General features: G+C 44.5%; 1 long non-coding RNA gene across 1 annotated transcript in view; it reads left to right on the top strand.

Annotated features, from left to right (window-relative positions):
* The window catches only part of LOC137612698 (uncharacterized), a 4,281-nt gene extending 510 nt beyond the window's left edge, over positions 1 to 3,771 (top strand). Inside the window, exons 2-3 of the long non-coding RNA XR_011038862.1 lie at positions 1,389 to 1,446; positions 1,525 to 3,771. This is a non-coding gene — a long non-coding RNA (uncharacterized lncRNA). The remainder of the gene's footprint in view (positions 1 to 1,388; positions 1,447 to 1,524) is intronic.
* The last annotated feature ends 10,551 nt before the right edge of the window (positions 3,772 to 14,322 follow it).

Here is a 14,322-nt window from a genome sequence, read left to right as displayed (position 1 = left end):
CCCCACTCTGACTGGAAGAGATAAAATAATAGTGGTTCCCTCCTCCTTTTCTTTGTCCACTTCCTTCGCTCATGTGTTTGGATTTGATGATTTGAGCTTGAAAGGAAGGAAATAATGGAAAGTCTCATAGAAACAGGAATTATATTAGTGTATCAGGACATTTCCAGCATTTCTTGCATTTAGCATTTTTAGCATGAATCGGATCATCTTTAGTTTTGTTCCAGGTATCTTTACCTTTTAGCATCTTTAGGATCTATTGGATCATCTGCAGCATTGGTCAGAGTATTTACAGGATTTAGCATCTGTAGCATCCCCTGTATGTTTGTCCTGCTCATTTTGGGGGCTTTGCTGCTCAGACAGCAGACGGTGAGGCAGGACCATCTGCCGGGGGCCAGAGCAGCACTGATCTGCATATTAACTGGGCTCCTATCTGATGGAGCAGGTGGAGGCTCCTCCAATGGCCACCAGCGGCGCACATTAACCTTTCTAAGTATTATCAAATGTCATCTGGCCATTGAACATGAGGAGACCAGCAGCATTGATGGGGATCAATATTAAGCAGCTTCAGCTTCTGTGGAATATGAATGACTGGACATGAAAGAAAGCTGTGATGGTGTATTCAGCATCTTCCCGTATCTGCACAGCTAATGAGGCTGAATGCACTCTTAATCCAGACACTGGCTTTAATAGATATGTCCACAAATTATTCATTAAACTTATTCAACTTTTTCTGGAGGACATTTTCACGCTTGATCGATTCCACACGAGCTACGCCGTTGATCCAACTGTGAGCACGTTTGTGAAAATTTTATTCTTTGAATCATTACAGGGGGTAGCTACAAAGAAATTGATTTAATTTTTCCAAAGAATACCGACAGGATGCTAATACACTTGTACCCATTAGCACCAAAACAAATATGCCCACCAGCAGGGCAGCGATACAGCAGCAGGACACGGGGAGGACGCTCAGATAATTGGGTACATGGCCAGAAATCCAGCAGCAGGAGAGCCTGAGTGTGTTTTATGGGAAATAATCAGGGATACCATACAGCACTAATGAGGCTCCTCTTATTCTGGAATAAAGCTGTTTAGTTCGACAATAGAGAGAGGGGAGCGGAGGGTTAATGAGGATCTTGTAAAGCAGATAGATGTCGCATTGGTGTTGTGAGGGCAGAGGGGTCTTTTTCATATACATCCATTATTAACAAACCCTTTGGTTGCAAATAAAGTAAATTATATGCACAAGAGTGTAAAAATAAACTATAGAGGTTTAATGCTAAGAGGGAGGGGAGGGGGTTCCTGGCATCGAGCCCCTCCTGGAACATGTTCTCATTTTGCATTTGAATTTGAATTGTGTGTGTGAATGAGTTCACATCATCTCCAAACAGAATCCAGGTGCACATGATGATGGAACAGGACCCAGAATCCACCTCCAGACGATCTGAGGTGCTCACTGGTGATCACACCGCCGCCTCATGCATCCTTTTTTCTTTCCACAGTCGGTAAATGTTTTTCTGCTTTCAGGCGCCCAGGCCCTTCAGAGGACGGGTGGAGGACATTCTAGGACCGGTCTGTCGAAGGTATCTGTGGGGAGGCGCACCTGTCAGGAGGCTCACCTGCTCGGCAACGCTGGAGAGGGGAGATGTTTAATGAGCTCTTCTCAGAACGGAGCCGTGAATGTGGATCATTTACAGCCGGCGGCCACGCGTGTGAGGCGTGTCCGCATTACTGGACACACACACACACACACACACACACACACACTGACAAATGGACTTTAACGTAATGTAATGTAAATATTTTTCCAGCGTACTCAAAAATATACTTATATAAATGAAAAGTAAACCAATACATTAAAAAATCTGATATTTTAGAATTACATTTTTTTCAATTTCAAATAAACACTTGAGAAACAAATACAAAATTCCTCACAAGTACTAAAAACCCCATGAATATCACATATAGTATATCTGACTTTTCACCGACTCTCCTGCAGTGTGGTCAGGATTCGCCCTCCACAACAGCAGGAGGCGCTATGACTCGATTTATGTGGAAAAACACTTTTTGAACTAGTACTTTTTAGTCCATTTTGTTTGAATAATTTCCCAGCCTCATAAAGTCAGAGGTTAAAAAAACGCAAGTCTAACAGAACATTTTGTTGTCTGTGATTCTTGATGGTCAGATGTTGTACTAATAATTAATAAAATGACTTTTTATTACTGTCATCTATTAATTACATCCATTAATGAATAATAACAATATCTAGGTGGTCGTTCCGTCATTATCAGACACATTTAATCCCTGCATTTCCTTCCATAATCCTGGAGGAATCCATCATTCTACATTTCAGTCGCTGCTGACTGGGAGAAACAAAAAGTGACAGGATGTTCCAGAATATTAAAAGATGAAGATACCTTATCCCCAGATGGTCGGCATCTGCCCACGTCTGGGTTGAGTGAATTTCTATTTGCGTATTTAAAGCTTTTTATTTTTTTTTTAAATTTGAATGCATGAGTGCGTAATAAAGGTGCTTAGTTAATATAGACGTTAAACACAGCCGGCCCACCAGCGGGGAGGTTCTACCTGTGCGTATGCTGGAGCTGAGCAGATGCACAGGTAGAAACATCTGACCTTTAAACATCCATCCTGATTAAAACTGAAGCCACAACAACTCAGCGCCTGATTCTTCTGTTTCCGAGGCATCGGCGAACCTGTTGACTTCAAATCACATCCAAGCCAGGTTTTACATGTATTTTGAATTTTCCACACTTGCAGGAAATCAAATTGGATGTTTTCTGAACTTAAATCTGTAAAATATATTCAGGGACATCCTGTGAACGTCCTGCTGCTTCATTTATAAGAAATGTTTCCACACAGAATCTACAGACAGTCAAGATAGTCGACCATTACATGACATGAATAGCAGATTATTTAGGTCAAGCACAGCCTGACAGCTGTCGTCATGGTTACAGGTGCTTTTTCTTGTGTCCATGCATTCATCAGTATATTAAAGCATTCATCAGTACATTATTATCTTTACTGATGAATGCATTCACCTGATAATTATGTCATCGCACCTTGAAGCAGAAGTCCTACAATAGTTTGACCCAAATGTATGATTTGTAAAGAATCACATTTGTTTCATTATTATTTCAGTTATACTGTAGTTACACAACACTGATGAACACTCATGCTATCATCGACCCGACGATGCGTCTGAATTCATCTATATTTAATGTTTGGGCAGAACCCAAATAGAACAAACCATCATGGGTTCATCTTGTTCTGTGTTTGAACGAATTTCTGTAAACAGCAGCGACGGTTTTGATGAGATATTTAGATTAATTTAGATCCTGCTGCGTTTGTGTTCTTATAAACTCCACATTAAAGCTCTTAGGGGGTGACAGCGGGGTGGTTTGGGGCCTTTTCTCATTCAGCTGAGAGCAATCCTGACAACAGCGATCAACAAACCTCCCGTGATCCACATTCCAGCCCCACTGGATCCACTGGTGTCATGAGTGGGAATGTTGCTGCCCCCCGTGGGTGGGAGGCTGTGCATCACTCCATGAGAGTGATGCACATGATGGCGTGATTATTTATCTGTTATTGTTATCTATTTATTTATCAGACAGATGGAGAGTGACGGAAATCAGATCCGGTTTTCATCAGCAGTGAGCTCCACGCTGGTTTTCCCTCTGGGACCAGAAAATTCCTGACAGCATTCCGACTGAAACCACAACAGCCAGAATAAATCTATCAATCTATTTATTTTCATTATACGTATCGCTTTAATGATTGAAATATTTCTATTATCTCTCTGAAAATCCGTTCGTCTGATTAGCAGAGTGGGAGAATTAAAAATATTTTAAAGAAAATCCATAGATTTTTGAGTGTTTCTTTCCTTTTCTTTCATTAATATTTCTATTTTAATGTGTACAAAAATGCTTAAAATTAATCCAATGAATTAATTTAAGAAGAATCATACTCAATAGAAATAGTTAAAGGGTGCAGAGGTGCTAGATGAGTTACACTCCAACCATTCTGGACCTGCACAAAAACAAATTTACCTAATTTAATTGCAAAATTGAACGCTTTCTGTTCTGGTACAAGACCTGTCCTCCCACAAAGGTTTCAAGGGAATCAACTTAACGGCTTTTATGTAATCCTGCTGGGAAACAAACCAACTAACCAACCACTAAGGAACAAGCCCATACAAATAACTAAAGGCGTGACACATCTAAACTTTACTGAACCCCTGACGTTCTGGCCTGCAGCAGTAAAAGCATCACCTCCACCTCCCGTGTGCTTCAGCATCTGTCCACCAGGGGGCAGCAGAGTCATGTGTCTGAACCCGGTGTGCCGAGGATACAACAGGTATTACTCAACGATTCCTACAATTCTGCTTTCGTTTGTGTTATTTTTCTTTATCCATAGCAACAGAGCCAGTAGTTCATATACTGAAATAGCGGCAGCAGATGTCGTTGTTAAAGATGTGGATAACAAACCTGAATGTTTGAGAATTGCAACTTTTCACTTGTATGAAAACATCACATATTAATAAGTAGTAATGATATTAAACATAGCAACTCATATTTCATCACGAAAGCATCAATGAACCTCTGTATACAATCAAGAAACATAAATATTTATTAAATTCAAATATATCATAATACAGTAATGAATATCAATTGTAATTTAACTAATGAATCTCTTGTATAAAATCTTAATATGAATAGTAATTCATCAAGTTAATGCAAAAGGTGTATTCAGGCCTTCAACCATAGTAACTACAGCTCCCATGATGCCCGGCGGCAAACCAGGAAGTACCACACAATTCAAACCCAACATTTCTAAAATTAAAGAAACCAAACAATGGTGGTCATCACATTCTCTACTATTTACACACAAGCAGGAAAAAGATGAAGCCCAGAGCAGCAACAGATACGCATCCAGCATGGAGCATAAAGCAGAAAAGAAATGAACTGAAGGACTCACCGATTGGCTGCAGACCGGTCCAAACTGAGTTTAGTGAATCCACTTCCTGAAAACAGGTCGCAGTGGTCACATGACCCACAGCAGGTGTCCTCTCTCTTAAAGAGACAGGACTCACCAGACTGTTAAATTACCTTTAGCAGTATGTCATACCGAAACATGTAAAAATAATTAACAAAACCACTCAAATAACAAAGATCACAGAAAACACAACATACACCGTCTGTCCACCAGGTGGCAGCAGAGTCACGTGTCTGCCGCGGCGCCTGCGCGCAGCCTCCTATCCTGAAAGTTCTGCATCTGCTCTCATTAAAACAGCATTTCACACCTACAACAACAGTCTGTCAACAACAGTCTGCCAGCACCATTCAGGCGTTCAAGGCTCCGAACGGAGAGAAAAGAAAGCGTCAAGGAAAAGAGAACAAAGCTCTGATCTTCTGTGGAAACGAACTTTTGCCATTGACACACAGACTCAACAGGAAATTGCTTTCAATCTAACAGAGGACCGCTTTGAAATACACATAGCAGAGATACATCAGGCGCCCAATACAGGGGGACTATTAAATTCAAGGCCTTTACTGCTTGCTTTGTGCCGTTTATAATAGGATTCTGTTGGTACTTACAGCTGCAAGCGTAATTATGTATTATTTTAGGTCACAAATTCCTGCAGAGATGAGAGAAGAATGAAAACAGTCTGTTTTTCATGATCAGTGTTCTTACCCTGCAGGAACCCCCATAGAGTTAATACACATTATCTTTCATATCTCTGTTGCATACAGATAAATAACAATAACTGGAACACTTTCCTGACTGGAGATGTGTGTTTTTGTCACATGTTCAGCTTTAAGTCAACATGGAAGCCGCTTTGCTCACATGAACACAGTTCAGTGAGGTCCGTTTAGTGTTAATGCGCCTCCAGGCCTCCCTCTCGACCTTATTTTGTCTGGCAGGATCAGCGGCTGTGATTGAAACCTAATGTGAATGGATGACGGCCGTGAGAGCACCTGTCTGCAGATGATGGTTGGCATCAGTATTCCCTTCGCACGGAGAAGTGGAAATAGGGGCTGCAGTTAAGGCAATAGTGATGTCTCTTCCCTGGTCTGTGAAATGGCTCTATCTCCCTGACCGCCACACTGTTTGATTTTTATAAATCTTTTGGAATCCCATTATCTTGGCACACTCATTACCGGCGATTGTGATACTGAGGCGGTGAAAGGACGGTATATTTTCCAAACTTCTGAGGTAATGATTTTCAGGTTCTACTGTATAAAAAGGGCCACTTTTTTGCAGGTCGTTTTTAAAGAGGGTTTTATGGGCCTCATAAACAGCTTGGAGTTGACGGGATTTAGGAACCCAGGTCGTTCCTGCAGGCTGCAGCTGCACGCTAAAGGCGGGGTCTGCATGCTGGAGGCGGGGCCTGCACGCTAAAGGCGGGGTCTGCATGCTGGAGGCGGGGCCTGCATGCTAGAGGTGGGGCCTGCATGCTAGAGGTGGGGCCTGCATTTCAGAGGTGGGGCCTACATGCTAGAGGCGGGGCCTGCATGGTAGAGGTGGGGCTTGCATGCTAGAGGCGGGGCCTGCACGCTAGAGGCAGGTAGTTATTCCTCAGAAAAAACCTGCTTTTAAATATAAATCGATGACCACTCATAATAGAGGCAAGTTGTGTTTCAAATCATTCATTTAAATATCGTTTAAATTCATCCAACACTGACAGTCAAGTTTATTCTATTCCAAAAGCTAACTTTAGCTGCTTCACTTCAATTAATCGCTAAAAATGCTGCCTGATATCAAAAGGTAACGACTCTAAAGTCAGTTGAAAGAAGAATTTCACACAATATTAGAAGAGAATGAAAAAAGGAAAAACACGTCTTTTTGCCATTTTCCATTTTAAATACATCGGAGCACTTAGGCTAAAAGGGTAATTTCATAATGACGGGATTTGTCAGCCTTCTAAAAGAATTTTGATGAAATGATTACAGATTGCTGTGTTTTCATGGAAGCAGTATCAGTTTGTTAAGAAGTCCAATAACCCTAAAGAGGCTTTTTTCTATCATTAGCGGCGCAGCGGCGATGCAGAAACAGCGGCGAGCGTCGGAGGAGGTAGAATATTCAGGGCCACGCTATTGTTGTGGAAGGCGAATACATAATGAGCCGCTCTAATTACAAACTTTGAATATCTTAAGAAACACGCTGTCAGGATTAAAACATTCCTCAGGCTGTCATATAGCGACACTTGGAACGTATATTTTCTATAACTGTAACACCAGAGCCCTTTTATTCTCTGATTCCGTCTTTACGATGTGTTTAAAAAGTTTTCCCTCCATACCGAAGCGGCGCCGTTAAACGATTTGTCTCCATCCGCCCATCTTGGAGCGTCTCTGGCTGGAGTTCTTGGGATTTGATCATTATAACACGTTTTATCATAGTTGAGGCTCGTTAAGCATCTGCCACAGCGGCAATAAAACGTACGTACAGTCCACCCCGAACAATCCCCCGCGCCTCCGCGTGCCAAATCAGCATACGGACGCTCCTGTTGGAGGCCTTCCTTCCCCGTTAATTGCAGCCCGGCTAAAACTGTCATTCTGTGAGGCCGGAGTGCGACGAATCCTCTGGAGGGTTGTAACCGCCACGTCAGTGATTTTAATCTACGTCCCGCCGCCGCGTCTCGGTCCGGCGAGGACAAGCAAGGGCGAAGGAAGGATCGCTTCCCCCACCCTCCACCCTCCGCCCACTCCACTCATGTTCGCCCCCACTCCCCCCAGAGGAGCTCTTACGGCGCGTTCGAGGCTACCACGAAGACTTCGCCCGTCGCCGATCGCGTTTAATTAGTGGTGCCTTCTCTTGCGTAATGCGCTGCTAATAGAAGATAACGCGTCTAAGAGGATTGGGGTCGTTGTGGAGATACGTCTTATGATGTACATCCATAAGTAAGAGCCTTCGCCTGATGTGGGGTCAAAGGTCAGGAGCAGGTAATCGTAAAAGTCCCGTCATCACTGCATTCAATTATATAATAGAAGTTAGTGCACATTCGTCTTTGGGCAGTTCTTAAACGCACCATGAGACGTGATCACGTGTTGATCCTGGATGTTGTCAGAAAAACTTTCCTCATGCTTCTGTATTTTCCGGCTGGTTGGAAGCGTGCATGATGGAGGCGTCCGACTAAACCGAATGAAAACCATCCAATCACACGGCTCCTCCGATTAATCTTCAGGTTGTTTGCAATGACAGAAAAATGTGTTTTCAATTCCAAAAAAAGTTCCATGAATGGGATCTAAAGTGATCCCTTGTTACTTGCGGTTCACGCGTTCCAGGAACCACCTACAAAAACGAAATTCCGTGAAATTTATTTTATCATTTACATCTATCTGTATTACCTTTAAAACACTCTGATAGACTGTTTAAAGCACGTTTGTGTCTCACGGAATGTAGCGCACTTCCAAATGGCGTCAGCCAATAGAATGCGTGCACGGTATCACATGACTACCTACTAAAAATGAGGTTAAGCCGTGCGTTTTGACGCGTGAATGCACGAAGGATTACTGCAGAGGGTTTCTGAGTTAACCTGGACCTCTCCTGGACGGCGGACAGAGCTAACGTTAGCCACACGCTAGCCGCACATGTCTGATCTGTTCCGCGTGACGTGGACGTCGTTCACGCGTCCCTCAGCTGAAGTTCATCTCCTCCCATCCATCATCCATCAAACACAGGCCAGAGGATCCGGGACGCCATCCCCCGAATCTCTCCATCATCTTTCTGAGGATTTATGAGGACGGCGCCTCGGATCGGGCGCGCCGCGGCCACCCCGCGGGCCTTTGCTGCTTTACGATCCATGAAATAGACCCTTGCAGATGTTAGTCTTTTGAGAGCCGGCGCCGTCGTCTTTTCTCCTCCGTTCTTCTTTTCTTTCCTGACGGGAAAAAAAGGCACTTGAGGAGGACGGATAGAGAAGAGACGAGGCCATCGCGTCTGTCAGGCACTCCGTCAGGATGAGTAACGGCGTAACGGCGTCAGGTTAGCCCGTCACGCGCGCTCATTCCTGAGCCTTGTTGTCTGTAATTTGTTTTTGCGATCTGTCATGTTGTCAGAGAGGCAACAATACGCGGCGCAGATGGCGAACGGGCCGCCATCCATTGTCCCGTCTCATCCCCCCCTTCATTACCCAGATTTGCATCCTTCTTCTGCGTGAGTCGTTACTCGGCGTCAGACTAAATATTGTATGTTCCCCTCAATTATGGCGTATGAGCTGCAGAGCACTCCGGCGCGTTTTGATGGTTGTTAGAAGTGGGATTTATTCATGGCGTGTAGCTCTTCATCACAAACGCTGTCTGAGAGAAATCTGCAGAGACGCTACAACCTAGTTCTGATGCTCCGGTAAATAAAGACAAACACCAGGAAACGAGAAAATACGTGGAGAACAATGACGCCGCGCGCAGCCCGACCCACCCAACCTCGACCGGTTGACCCAACGCCATCTGATGGGGAGGAGAACGCGCCGATGTCTGCAGAGTGAAGCCACGTCTTCACCGAGGGACACATCAGCATCACGGCTGTCCTCAAAGGGCCAGATGTCACTAAGAAATGTAACTCAGTGTAATGTAACTAAATGTAACTACTCCTTAATGTAACTAATAAATGTAACTAAATGTAACTCAGTGTAATGTAACTAAATGTAACTACTCCTTAATGTAACTAATAAATGTAACTAAATGTAACTCAGTGTAATGTAACTAAATGTAACTACTCCTTAATGTAACTAATAAATGTAACTAAATGTAACTCAGTGTAATGTAACTAAATGTAACTACTCCTTAATGTTAAATAACTGAATTTCTGACTGATTCTAGTTCCAAACATTACAGTTAGACAGAAAAAACATGTTTGTTTGTTTCTCTGTTCTAACATAAATCCTTTTCATTTGTCAGGTTATTAAACCCACAGAACTCCATCAATCAAGGATCAAACTATCAATCAATAAAGAAAAATAACATCAGACACAAGCTAGGACATTAACTTTGTTCACAACGTTTAGTCAGAGTTAAGATGGGCTGAACTACTGCATTGTGGGAAATGTAGTTTTTGGTCAAAGCGCATTTTTGACTCTTAAATTTTTAAATAAATTTTCATACACTGTTTAATCCCAAAAGGGAAATAAAGAGCACACACTCTTCTTTTTGTTCGTCAATCACACACATGCGTATCAGTGTGTACAGGCCCCTGTAATACACACAATCACACACACATGTAAGCATGCAATGGGAGGTAGAGTGGTGGGCAGCCCCTTTGTGGAGACTTATTTATTTTTAAACACTCTTGCAGGCCCCATAAAATGATGTGGAGGGCCACATTTGGCCCCCGGGCCTTGAGTTTGACACGTGTGGTTTATTGTGAACGTTTTCTGAAGCTCCTGTTAGTTGAGATTGAGAAGAAGAATTCAGCCAATTTATCTCAATTTCCACATCAAAGTTCTCCGAGCATCATTGTGGTCCTGTTAACGGCGTCTCCGGCGGAAACGGAACCTGACAGCCGAGCTGGGGGGATGGGGGGTGGGGGGTTGATGGAATGATGGAGGGAAGCAACCCGGAGGAGGAGGAGGAGGAGGAGGAGCAGGAGGGGAGCGTGGATGAGACACCTGAATGGAGAGGAATGGATCGTTGGAGGAAGACAGACATCTCTTTCATCTCCAAGCAGACGTGAAGCGCTCTTTCATCACCATCATCTGAAAAAAAAAAAAAAAAAAAGTGCATCCTCACAACGCCGCCGCCGCCGCCGCGTTTACCTGCAGGGAGGAAAGACACGCTTTCAAAGGAGAAACGCTCCCACTTTCTGTCTTGTTATTGCTTTTCAGGTCCCGTGGCGTTTGGAGGCGGAGTGGGGAGTCGATGAAGACGAGATGCACTGAGGCAGGTGACAATTATTTACCCAGGAATTAGCCTTGTTCCTGCGTCTGATGGATGATGTTTGAGGAGTCACCAGGGAGAGACATGGACGTCCTGTTGGCACAGACTAATTCCTGGTCACCAGAGGATGAACAGAGTAACTTTTGTTGACCAGTTTCCACCAACCCAGAGACGTTCCTGCTGTCTTTAGTCAGACACATCCGTTGGCGCCGGCGCTGCTGGTTTTACATTCGCTGCTGCGTTTATTTTGAAATCTGCTCGTAAAAAACGAACAACCCGTTTTTATTCCGTAATATAACTTTTAATTCAATGTGATTAAAAATAAGACAAAACAAAACAAAACAAGACGCAGACACATTTTGCACAGTTGGTTAAAGGAGCTGTTTGTGGTTGGAGTGTTTTTTGTTTGGAGTGTGTGTGTGTGTGTGTGTGTGTGTGTGTGTGTGTGTGTGTGTGTGTGTGTGTGTGTGTGTGTGTGTGTGTGTGTGTGTGTGTGTGTGTGTGTGTGTGTTTGTGTGTGTGTGTGAACTAAAGCTCGGTGGCCTCACTGGGCCCGCTTGCAGGAGCCGTGATGTTTCCGGGACATCTAACTGGATATCCCACAATCCCCGGTGAAGTGACGTCCCGGCCTCGTTTTGTTAAACTCCTCGCTAATCGAGGCGACGGCGCGGCGAGGGGAAGGCACAGCAGCTTTCAAAGGGCATTTAGGCTGGTGGGGGGTATTTCCACTCCAGGTGAGCTGAGTCATCCCAACAAATCTTGTCCACTCCAGGAACGGGTACGACGGGATGAACACACTTTATTCATCATCAGTTTACACGAGTCATTCATTTCCCTGCTGAGTCATGCTTAGCGAGATGATTGGTTCGTGCTTTTACCGACGTCGACATCCGGTTACCCCCCTTGTGAGATTACTGTTTGTCCAGTTGTGGCAGCTTCTGCTTCCAGCGCCCCCCCCACACAAGCAGGCAGTGCTGATTCAGCATGTTTTTCTGGTCTCTGAATGCCTCTTTTACCAATTTTTTTATTTTTTTGGCGCGAGTCAGCCCCTGCTTGATTAATGCAATGGGGGGGCTGGAAGGTGTGGCGCCGCCCTGCTGAATAAATGAACACAACTAATTGCTTGTATATGATTTTGAAATATTTAAATGCATGACGATAAATGAGGCCGTCAGATGGAATCAGCGTGTGGGATAAAATGTAGCTCTTCATCATCATCATCATCATCATCATCATCATCATCATCAGCTTTGCCATCCGGCGCCACAAAACGGCGGCATTAGCTGAACATTCTCCCCCCTCCAGGAGTGGAGATGGTGTCTATTTATAATTTAAGAGGCTTATATAATATTTTCATAATGTTTTGGGGAAGTTTTGAGGGGTAAACATTTGATGGGGGGGGAAGCTACCCGGTAGATGGAGGCAAAGACAGCGACTCCCGCTAATGAGATGATGAAATATTCCCCAACAGCTTGCTGCACATTTCACATCTGCCTCGTTCTCCTGAGCCCCCGTCACCCGCCAAACGACAAAAAGAAACGCCGCCGCCGCCCCGTCGGCGCGGCCGCAGGGGCCTTGGATTCAAGCGTAAGCGGCCTTGACAATTATTAGGGATGATTGCACTTCAAGGACCCTCAAGTTCCAACGACCGCCACTGATTGGCTCGTTGTGGAGTGTGTTCCACTTGGAGGAAGCACCAGGTTTTCTACGGGTGGCGACGGCGGCTGATGAGTCAGTCGCCGTCGTTCTTCTGCTCCGGTCCTGGAAACCCAAAACCTGCTCAGATGTTTCAGTCTGGAGCTTCATTAGGATTCCAGCGCCTTGGTTTAAAGAGGACGATGCCGAGTCTGGAGACTTAATCCTCCCCCCCCCCCCCAGTCGCCCCCCGGTGGTGAGCTTTGTTTACGCGCAGCTTTATCAGCGATCTGGAAATCCTTCGCATCTCCTCTTTCATCTCCACCTCCATCCTCTCCGTGTCGTTAGCGCCGAGGCGATGGAGAAGGAGCTGGGGGGGCACAAGTGCAACCCCGCAGTTGCATTGCATTGTGTGTGAGTGTGTGTGTGTGTGTGTGTGTGTGAGTGTGAGTGTGTGTGTGTGTGTTCATTACAGGAGCACTTCATGCAAATCCAGGAGCCGCTGCTTTTTTTTTGCAATCCTCAACATGATGCTGTTTGATTATATGAAGTTTATTCTTTTCTTTTCTTTTTTTAATTTTTAACTTGTAAATCATAATTTAATGTTCTAATATGGTACAAAGTAAAGTATTTTGGAGCGTTAAATTGGTTTGCAGATGTATTTTATGGCTAATTTATAGGAGCAGTCTTCTTTGAGTTTCATCACTGGCCTCATTTTAAATTCTCTAAAGCATGAAAGCTGTTTTTTTCTCACCGCGCAGGTGAGAAGTTGCTCCTGATTCAAACGCCTCATGAGTTCCTCGCTAACGGCGGATTGTTGACAGGATTTCATCATTCCATCAGTGTGGGTGATTTCGTGTCATCTGGCCCGTAGTTCAGGCCGACTGAGAGGAAAAACACTGGAATAAACATCCAGGATTTTTTGATTTTGACATGAAAATATCCACATTTCTCTCTCAGATCTCTGCCTGTGTTTTTTATATTTGTATTTTTATATTAATATTTGCAATTTCCACATCAAGGGCTCTTCCATCCTCATCAAATAAAGGTGCGTCGCGTCTCATTTTGTTTGCAAAATCCCACGTCACACTTCTGGATCGCCGTCAAATTATCCCCACGTCGAGCTGCACTTCCATTTTTCATCAGGACCCTTATTACTGCCGGCACAGAACATAACTCCACTTTTAATTTTCTAAATTAACCCGCCCTTATGCTAATTGAATTGGGCGGTAATGGCTCTCGGTAGACGGCACGTAGGGCGAAAGAGGCATTACTGATGCCCCCGCCGCTCCTGGAGGAAGGAGCTTCTTTATTTAGCGCCAATGGCGTCCCTGAAGGTCCGACCAGGCGGGAATATCTGCAGCTGCGATGCCAAAAAATATGTTTTGGTGATTCCAAATGTGAGGCATGTGACCCTAAATTGAAAGCCGGTGATCAATAAGAGGTTTACTGTCCTTCGGGGGGTTGTGTTTATCGCCGGGCCCACGCTCCATCTCCCTCGTGGCTTTTAAAGCGAGCTGCTGGCGCCACTCTGACACATCGGCAGCTATTATTCCTGATGCCTCCCGTGGGCTCGTCCTCTCCATAAACTTTTCTCCTTCATTGAGCCACAGCTCTCCCATCACCAGCATGCTTGTTAAACACATGCACACATTAGCAGAGCTCATGTTCCCACCGAGGCCCGGCATCCTTTCTGCATCCCTGCAGCCTCCGGCTCAGCGACTGACGCAGGTTTGACCCTCAATCCTTCAGCGGAGCAGCAAGAGTAGGAACAGAAAAGTGAAGAAGAGAGGAAAAT

Source organism: Antennarius striatus, chromosome 18 (genome assembly GCF_040054535.1).
Source record: "Antennarius striatus isolate MH-2024 chromosome 18, ASM4005453v1, whole genome shotgun sequence".
NCBI classification, from domain to species: Eukaryota; Metazoa; Chordata; class Actinopteri; order Lophiiformes; family Antennariidae; genus Antennarius; species Antennarius striatus.
Note: the sequence above shows the minus strand (reverse complement) of the source record. Positions and strands in the feature narration are given on the sequence as shown.